This window comes from Ursus americanus, chromosome 13, assembly GCF_024610735.1.
Source record: "Ursus americanus isolate L20-20 chromosome 13, mUrsAme1.1.p, whole genome shotgun sequence".
Classification (NCBI taxonomy): Eukaryota; Metazoa; Chordata; class Mammalia; order Carnivora; family Ursidae; genus Ursus; species Ursus americanus.
The window spans coordinates 16,163,360-16,173,168 of record NC_142139.1 but is presented as its reverse complement, the minus strand read 5'-3'; the positions used below and the strand labels follow the sequence as shown (position 1 = coordinate 16,173,168).

Sequence of the window (9,809 nt, the reverse complement as noted above, 5' to 3'; positions counted from 1 at the left end):
TTGTGGAGTCTAGAAGTCTGAAATCGGTGTTAGCAGGTCCGCATTCCCTTTGAAACCTGTAAGGGAATCCTTTGCTTCTTCTGAGCTTCTGGTGGTTTGTAGGCAATCTTTTGTGTTGCAGCTACATAACTCCAATCTCTGCCTTTGTTGTCACGTGGCATTCTCTCTCAGTCTTCATGGCCATGTTCTCATAAGGACATCAGCCCCCACTGGAGTAGGGCTCCACTCAATTCAAGTATGACCTCATGTAATTAGTTAAAAATTACATCTACAACTATCCTATTTCCAAATAAGGTCACATTCTGAGGTCAGGACCTTAACATATCTTATTTGGGGGGCACAATGCAACCCGCAACACTCAGTAAGAGCCACCCAACTTAAAGTTACCCTCCTCAGACCGGCCAGATGTCTCAATCTCCATGTGTTAAGGATGCATGTGCTAAAGTGCTCTCTAATATTTTACTCCTAGTTTATTTTTCATATAATAAAGGGAAAAACTCTTCCTGTCCAAGTTCTGAAGTAATCAGAAAGTGATATAAAGGAGTTGGCTAGCGTTTGGAGGTAAACTTTAACATTTTTTTTTTTTTTACCTGGTAGGGGCTGGGCTAGAGAACATGGCTTCTATCTATGTGCATGTGGGTTTCATAATACTGCAGCCCAGGATTCAACTTACCCATCTGGTGCCAGGGCAGCCAGATCACAGATACATCACTGAGATATAAGGATGCACCTAAGTTTGGCCTTATCCCTGGTTATTTTGCCAGGAGGTACAAATGACAGATGCCTACTGTCACAGCATTTCTCACATCTTCAAACTTGTGGGTAATCAGAGATCATGTGATAGTATAGGTAACCGTCACAGCTAATCAGTGTAACAGTGGCAGTAACACAAACAAGAGATGTGAACAAGAGAATGTCATTTCGATTTATCATTAATCTAAATAAATATCTGAATATTCACTTTCAAATTATGGGCAGTCAAGATTGCACTTATGATAAAACCCTTCTTATCAAATTCTGCTAAGATGGCAGGGGCTGAAGAGATGTAGCTTTTAGATCTTCCCAAATTTCAACATAAAAAAGACAGCGAAATGAAAAACAACAACAACAAAACAACGGGCAGCATTTACAAGAAAACTAGGTGACAAGGTACTTCAGGAACCCCAAAATGCAAACCAGCAAGAGCCATAAGACCAATGCATTATAAGCATCTGTTTAGGAGAAAGCATAGAGAAGCCATGGGATGACTGCCAACATGACAGTAGGAGGCCCCAAAATGGCCAGTTATGGGGAGGCATAGTGGCCAGTGAAAGCAACAGTAGAAATGAGAGGGATCTGTCCCTAGATTAGCAGATGAGGCAAGGGGCCTTGCAATAAGCCAGCTGGCAGCTTAGCAGCATCACCTTCCCACCCTCCAAGGGGCTCATACTCAGGCAAAATAGGAGGGACTAAATCAAAATTGATTGGGAAGGAACAACATAGATGAAGGAAAGTGGGGCGGACAAATAGAGCAAAAAAACAAAACCAGAAACAACTCAGAAAAATCACCTTAAAAATTAAAAAAAAATTTTTTAACACTGCACAGAAACACTGGAGTTGTTAAAACAAATATCCTTCTGATAATCAGGAAAACTAAATTCACATAAAAATGAGTAACAGAAATGTGTCAAGGCCAAAACCCATACAAAGATATTATGTTTTCAATAAAAGGTCCTATCTGAGAATTTTTCACATCTTGTGAGGATGAATTAAATTACAGTTTTACCACCTTAAAATTTTATGCGAAGGAAAAAATTCAAAATCTTGATAAATTACTTTTAATTTTGACATCATAAAGAATGTAAAGAGAAAGGAAAATGGGATATATTGTTAGAGAAAATATTTAAAATATTTTCATTTCACTAACCATCTTTCAATTTGTGACTCCTAAATTATTATACTAATTTTTAAAATTATTATCAGATATATTCTTGATTCCTACTCCTTTCTCTTATGGCAGTATTTGGTCTTGGACTTGATTTCAACCAAATACTAACTTTCACTCCTGGCTTATTAGCATTTGGAAAAAATATATATCCGTGTATCTCAGTCCTGTAAGGCTTATGGCCTGGATGACCAAAAGAGAACACGGATTCTCAGTGGACTGCTTATTTCCAAAAGAAGAATGAGAGAGAGGTTGGGCTGTGCATCCTCAACCTCTCTTTCTTGACTCATCAATCAGATTAAGTCTTTATCAATTATTTATTGCTGTTTAAAATTCACCTGAAAACTTAGTGGCTTTAAAACAACAACAGTTTTATCTGTTTACAATACCATGGGTTGTTCCAGCTTCAGTAACACATAAACTAAAATTGGAACAATACAGAAAAGATTAGCATGGCCGCTATACAAGGATGACATACAAATTCATGAAACATTCCATATTGTTAAGGGGTCAATTCATCAAGAAGATACAAGAATTGTAAATATATGTACCCAACATAAGAGCACCTAAATATATTAGGCAAATAGTAACAATTCTGAAGGGAGAAGTTGACAATAGTACAATAATAGTAGGAGACTTCAATACCCTACTTTCAACAATGGATAGATCATCTAGAGAGAATATCAAAAAGAAAATGTTGAACTTGAACCATACATTGGACCAAATGGACCTAACAGACATATACAGAACATCAGCAGCAGAATACACATTCTTCTCAAGTGCACACAGAACATTCTCCAGGATAGATCATATGGTAGGCCACAAAGCATGTCTCAGTAAATTAAGAAGACTGAAATCATAGAAAGTATCTTTTCCAACCACAAGAGTATAACTAGAAATCAACAACAAGAGGAAAGCTGGAAATTTACCAAGCATGTGGAAACTAAACAACACTCCTGAAAGATCCATGGGTCAAAGAAGAAATAAAAAGTATATTTAAAAAATGTCAAAACAAATGAAAATGGAAACACATGGGATACTGCACAAGCAGTTTTGAGAGGAAAGTTTATAGCAATCGATGCATATGCTAAGAAAATAGAAAGATCTCAAACAACATAACTTTATACCTCCAGGAACTAGAAAAAGAAGAACAAACTAAGCCCAAGTTGGAGAAGGAAGGTAATAACAAAGATTAGAGCAGAAACAAATAAAATATAGACCAGAAAAACACTAGAAAAGACCAATGAAACTAAGCTGTTTTTTTAAGAAGTTAAACAACATCAGAAACCTTAAGCTAGACCAACTAAGAAAAAAAAAAAGAGAAACTCAAATAAAATCAGAAATGAAACAGGAGACATTATAACCGATATTACAGAAATAAATAGCATCATAAGTGACTACTATGAGCAATTATAGACCAAAAAATTAGAAAAACCAGAAGAAATGGATAAATTCCTAGAGACATACAATGTACCAAGACTGAATCAGGAAGAAATAGGAAATTTTTTTTTTTTTTTTTAGAAATAGGAAATCTTAATAAACCAATAAGTAAGAAGATTGATCGGTAATCAAAAACCTCCCAACACAAGAAAGCCCAGGAGCAGATAGCTTCACTGGTAAGATCTACCAATTATTAAAAGAATAATTAACAATCCTTTTCAAACTCTTCCAAAAAAATTGAACAGGAGGAAACACTTTCATTCATCTTCATTTTATGAGGCCAGCATTACCCTAATACCAAAAGCCAGATAAGTATACTACAAACAAAAACAATAACAACAAAACCCTATAGAACAGTGTCCCTAATGAATATAATTGCCAAAACTCTCAACAACACATTAAGTGTTCTATTCCTGGGATGCAAGGATGTTTCAACATACACAGATCAATAAATGTGATACACTGCATTAATAGGATAAGAGAGAAAAGCTGTGTGATCATTTCAATAGATGCAGAAAAAGCATCTGACAACATACAACATCTTTTCATGAAAAAAACCTTCAACAAATTGGGTATAGATGAAACACATTTTAACATCATAAAAGCCATATGTGACAAGCCCACAGCTAACATTATACTCAATGGTGGAAAACTGAAAGCTTTTTCTCTAAGATCAGGAAAAAGACCAGGGTGCCCATCCTCACCACCCCCATTTTAAAATAGTGCTGGAAGTCTTCTCTAGAGTAATCAGGCAAGTTATAGTGATAAAAGGCATCCAAATAGGAAAGGAAAAAGTAAAATTGTCATTATTTGCAGAAGATATAATCTTGTGTGTAGGAAATCCTAAAAACTCAACCAAAAATGCCAGAACTAATCAATGAATTCAATCAAGTTTCAGGATATAAAATTAACATACAGAAATCAATTGCGTTTTTATATGTTAATTACAAAATGTCTAAAAAAGAAATAAAGAAAACTATCCCATTCACAATAGCTTCAAAAATAATAAAATACTTAGGAATAAAGTTAACCAAGGAAGTAAAAGATCAGTACAATGAAAACTACAAAACTTTGATGAAAGAAATTGAAGAAGACACACATGGAAAGATCTTGTGTTTGTGGATAAGCAGAATTAATATCATTAAAATATCTATACTGCCCAAAGCCATCTGTAGATTCAGTGCAATCCCTATCAAAATTCTAATGGCATTTTTCACAGAAATAGGAAAAATAATCCTAAAATTTGTATTAAACTAGAATAGATTCAAATAGCCAAAGAATCTTGAGAAAGAAGAACAAAGCTGGAGTCATCATACTTCCTGAATTCAAACTATACTACAAAGCTGTAGTAATTAAGACAGCATGATACTGGCATAAAAATAGAAACATAGACCAATGGAACAAAATAGAGAGCCCAGAAATAAACCCCCACATATACTGTCAACCAATAGTTGACATGGAAACCAGGAACACTCAATGGGGACAAAATATTCCCCTCAACAAATGGTGCTAAGAAAATTGAATAATAACATGCAGAAAAATAAAACTGGATCCCTATTATCCACCACTCATAACAATTAACTTGAAAGGGATTAAAGACTTAAACATAAGACCTTATGCTTTAAAACTCCTAGAAGAAAACATTGGGAAGAAGCTCCTTGACATTGGTCTTGACAACAATTTTTTGGATATGACATGAAAAGTCCAAGCAACAAAAGCAAAAATCAATAAGTAGGACTGCATCAAGCTAAAAATCTTTTGCACAGCAAACAAACAAACAAAAAACAATCAACAAGATGAAAAGTTAACCTTTGGAAGAGAAGAAAATATTTGCAAATGATTAATATCCAAAATATATAAAGAACTCATACAACTTAACAACAAAACCAACAAACCAATTAAAAATGGGCAGAGAAATGAATAGACATTTTTCCAAAAAAGATATCCAAATGGCCAACACATACATAAAAAGATGCTCAACATTACTAGTCATCAGGGAAATGCAAATACAAACCACAATAAGGTGTCACTTCACATCTGTGAGAATGGCTACCATCTAGAAGGCAAGAGATAACAAGTGTTGATGAGGATGGAGAAAAGGAAGACCTATGTACCATTGGTGGGAATGTAAATTGGTGTAGTCACTATGTAAAACAGTGTGGAGTTTCCTAAAAAAATTAAAAATACAACTATCATATAATCCAGCAGTCCCACATCTGGACATATATCCAAGGGAAATGAAAACAGCATATTGAAAAGATATTTGTACTTCCATGTTTGTTGCAGCATTATTCACAATAGCCAAAATATGGACGCAATCTAAGTGTCTCTCAATAGATGAATGGATGGAGAAGTTGTGGTATACATATACAATGGAATATTATTCAGCCATGGGAAAGAAGGAAATCCTGCCATTTGCAAAAACATGGATGGACTTTGCACTTGGTGAAATAAGCCAGACAGAGAAAGACAAATATTGTATGATATCACCAAATGTGGAATCTAAAAAAGCCAAACTCATAGAAACAGAGTAGAATGATAGTTATCAGGGGCTGGTGGGTAGAGGAATTGGGGAGATGTAGTTAAAGGACACAAACTTGCAGTTAGAAAACGAGTAAGTTCTGGGGATTTAATGCACAGCATAATGACTACAGTCAACAATCCCATGTTATATGCTTCAAAATTGCTCAGAAACTCTTAAATGTTCTCACCACAAAAAAGAAGTGATAATTTTGTGACATTATAGACATATTAACTTAAGCTGTGGCAATACTCATATTGCAATATATAAATGTATTAAATCAACACAGTGTACACCTTAAATTTACACAATGTTATCTGTAAATTATATCTCAATTAAAAAATAACGTGGGACATCACTTTGCACCGGACCCAGTGGAAGGTCTTTCTGCTGGTCTTAGCTGGGTCACACGTGTAGCTGCCATCATCGGCAGCTCACTGGGGCTGGGTGGTCTAAGGTGAGCTCTGTTGCACAGCTGGTGGTTGGCTTTGGTTGTTGGTTGGGCCCTTTTCTCATGTGTTCTCTGTTAATGGGCTTCTTTATGTAGTGGCAGCATACAAGGGGCGAGAGCAGAAGCTGCAAGGCCACTCAAGGCTGAGAGGTTCAGAAGCCACAACCCATCACTTGCACTGCACTCTGTTGGTGAAAGCAAATCCTAAAACCAGCTAAGATTGAAGGGGTGGAGAAATTAATTCCACCGCTGGATGGGAGAAATGGCTAAGTCATACTGTAAAGGGCCTGGGGAGAGAGAAAATATTGCGACCACTTTTGAAACAATCTTCCCCAAAGTCCACCTCCTCTCCTGGGATGGATGAGGAAAGGGGCCAAGAGAGGCCAGCATTGAGATGGGAACTGATGAAGTAGCAGGAGGGAGAGAGAAGTTTCTATTCTTCCCACTCACCCCACAAACTGGTGATACGCTAACATAGAAGATTCCTATCAACCTAGGAGTAGCAATTTCACACATTTGCATAAAGTAACATTTAACTCTAATAACATCATTCTCTGCTTATAACTGAATCTTTTAATCTTTAAAAATATAATCAGTAAATTATATTGAGTGGTGATTCTTGATGTTTAGATTATATATATTTTTTGTTAAGCCTTGGCGTTATTAAAGAAAGTTTAAACACATTTTTCTCTTGATGTAAAAGGAAAGTCAATGAATATATGGGGAAGTGAGCTGAGATTTCCATACTACAAAGTTTATTGTTAAATATTGGCATAATTAAGGAAAGTTTCAAACTCAGTCTTTCTTCTTAGGGCTTTACAAATTAGAGAGATTTTTTCCGTATATAGATGGTTTAATTGATGGCCATCATAGCAAGGGAGGGGGGAGATGGGTATTTCCTTTTTTTTTTTTCTTTTTGAGAGAGAGAGAGAGAGAGAGAGCAAGAGTGTGAGGAGGGGGAGGGGCAGAGGGGGAAGGAGAGACTCTCAAGCAGGCTCCACATCAGCGTAGAACCCAGTGTGGGGCCCAATCCCACGACCCTGAGATCATGACCTGAGCCGAAATCAAAAGCTGATACCCAAATGACTGAGCTACCTAGACGTCCCAGAGACAGATATTTCTAACCATGATTCATTTTGTTTCTGCGACCACAGGGCCGACCAGTTTCTTAGTAATAAAAAAGGCTGCTAACCTTCACCACCCCATGGATTTGGGTGCCAGTGAGTAAAAGGAAAACAACGCCTGCATCACTGGCAGTGGCTAATGATACAGGGGAGTCAGGACCAGTAGAGGCAGTGTCAGTGAGGGCAGGCTGTAAGTGGAATTTACAGAATCCAATGCCTCTGTGGCTGCCAGGAAGTTTGCTCAACAACCGCTCCAAACATCCTTTGGGAAGTTCAACATTCATGGGACAAAACTGGACCAGGAGTTGAAACAAGACTGTCTTGAATGGCCAGGCCTTGGTTTCATGGAATTTTGGTATCAAGGCTTGGTTGTTGTGTGGTCTAGTCACAGAGGGAAAGTGGCTGATGCCATCTCCCTCTGCATGTTTTCATCTTCTCGTTCTGAATCAAAGTAAACCATAAGATGGAAAAACAGAGCCCAAGAGGGGAAATGGAAAAGTTGGCTGCCTCACACCCTTTCTGCCCTCCCTCTGCCGGGGCTTTCCTGGCGCTGAGCTTCAGCTCAGCTAGTAGGGAACAAGAGGAAAAGGGACATGTCCCGAAGGAGCTGCTGGTATCTGGGGGACTGTTTACATGCAGGAATGTCCCAGAAAGATTATCTCCACTTACAGTTTTGCTTCCTTTTCACTTGTGGCAACAATGGGCAATGAATCTCTTTCTCTCTCTCCCTTCCATCCTCCCTTCCTCTCTACTTTCCTTCCCTCTCTTTTTCTTCTTTCTTTTAAAATTTTTTGTTACTGTTCATATGAAACTTGGTGAGAATGACCATGATTGAATGTGACAGGCAGCCATACAGCTCAGGGATATTTATAAAAGCTGTTATAACCATGAAAGCTGTCAGAACTGTGACTCAGAATATCTTCTTAAAAAAAAAAAAAGGAATGTCTTCTTAAGGATGTGAGGAATTCTGAATCTTGTGTGTCTTTTATTCTGGGTTCATATATGCATACATACACATATAACCTTAAAAAAATCTTTTGAGTGTCAGAGCGTCATAGCAAGACTGGGTACCTAGAAAAATTATATTTTGATATATTGCATTTTATATCTTTACTAAAGACACTGATATTCAGTCTTCCTTGTAGAAAGCTGTAACACAGTGGAAACATTTTGCTTCTTATTTATAACATGATCTTCAGCCGATGGAAGATTATAATACTTGCTTTTGACTTAGCAAACACTTTCCTTCTGGGATGAAATTGATATAGCACATCTGTATCCAAATAGGTCTAGAGAGATAACTGGCTCCAGTATAAGAAGTGAGGGAAGGCTTCATTTGTCACACAGGAGATCCCCAATTGACTAGATCACCCTTATATATGAATAGATACTCAAATTGCTGACAATTGGCCAGGCTGGTATATAATTGAGCAGCAAGATAATCAAGTAGTGGTTTTATGGATTTTGTGTTCCTTTTGCAGAATTATTTTCTAATAATATTTTAGAAAGGTAGAGTACAAATTCACCAAAATCCTTATCTTCCTACATTAGGCAAAGTATCCTATACTCTTAAGTCTCTGGAGTAAGTTTATCTCTAATCTCAGCCCAGATAGGTTCTATTCTTATCCTTCCTTTACAAGATGGGGAACCCGAGGCAAAGAGAGACCAACTAACTTGTCCAAAATCATGTACTGCTAGGTGGTAAAGCCAGGACTCAAATCCATTAGTCTTCTTCCAGACCCATGACATCATATTGCATTTGTACCTGGATGTCAAATTTGTTGTAGAGGAAATTCTATTTTTTTTTAAAGATTTTATTTATTTATTCGACAGAGATAGAGACAGCCAGCGAGAGAGGGAACACAAGCAGGGGGAGTGGGAGAGGAAGAAGCAGGCTCATAGCGGAAGAGCCTGATATGGGGCTTGATCCCAGAATGCCGGGATCACGTCCTGAGCCGAAGGCAGATGCTTAACTGCTGTGCCACCCAGGCGCCCCAGGAAATTCTATTTAACCCACACTGCAAGCTGATAGATTTTTAATGCAAGTGTATTGAACTATTTCATGTTGAGAGGTAGGTGAAAATGTTTAGTAAATAGAATGAATCCCATTGTAATTGTGGTGAATATGTCACTTCCTTATGTCAAAATCTCCAGTGGTTCCTTACTGACCCCTAACTAAATGATTAATTGAAGAAGTCAATTAAAATGAGGAATCATAGAAAATGCTACAAATACCCCTTAACATTTTATCCTTGCTTTGAAGCATGGGTAGCCACACACCATACGGAGCCAGGGCCAAGTCCCGAGCAGGAGTCCTCTGGTGGAGTTCAGAGGTGCCTCCTTACCATG

General features: G+C 37.4%; 1 non-coding gene across 1 annotated transcript; it reads left to right on the top strand.

Annotated features, from left to right (window-relative positions):
- Window positions 1-2,319: 2,319 nt before the first annotated feature.
- Window positions 2,320-2,428, top strand: LOC123793408 (U6 spliceosomal RNA). The gene has a single exon (XR_006779945.1). It is a non-coding gene; the product is annotated as a U6 spliceosomal RNA (small nuclear RNA).
- Window positions 2,429-9,809: the final 7,381 nt, after the last annotated feature.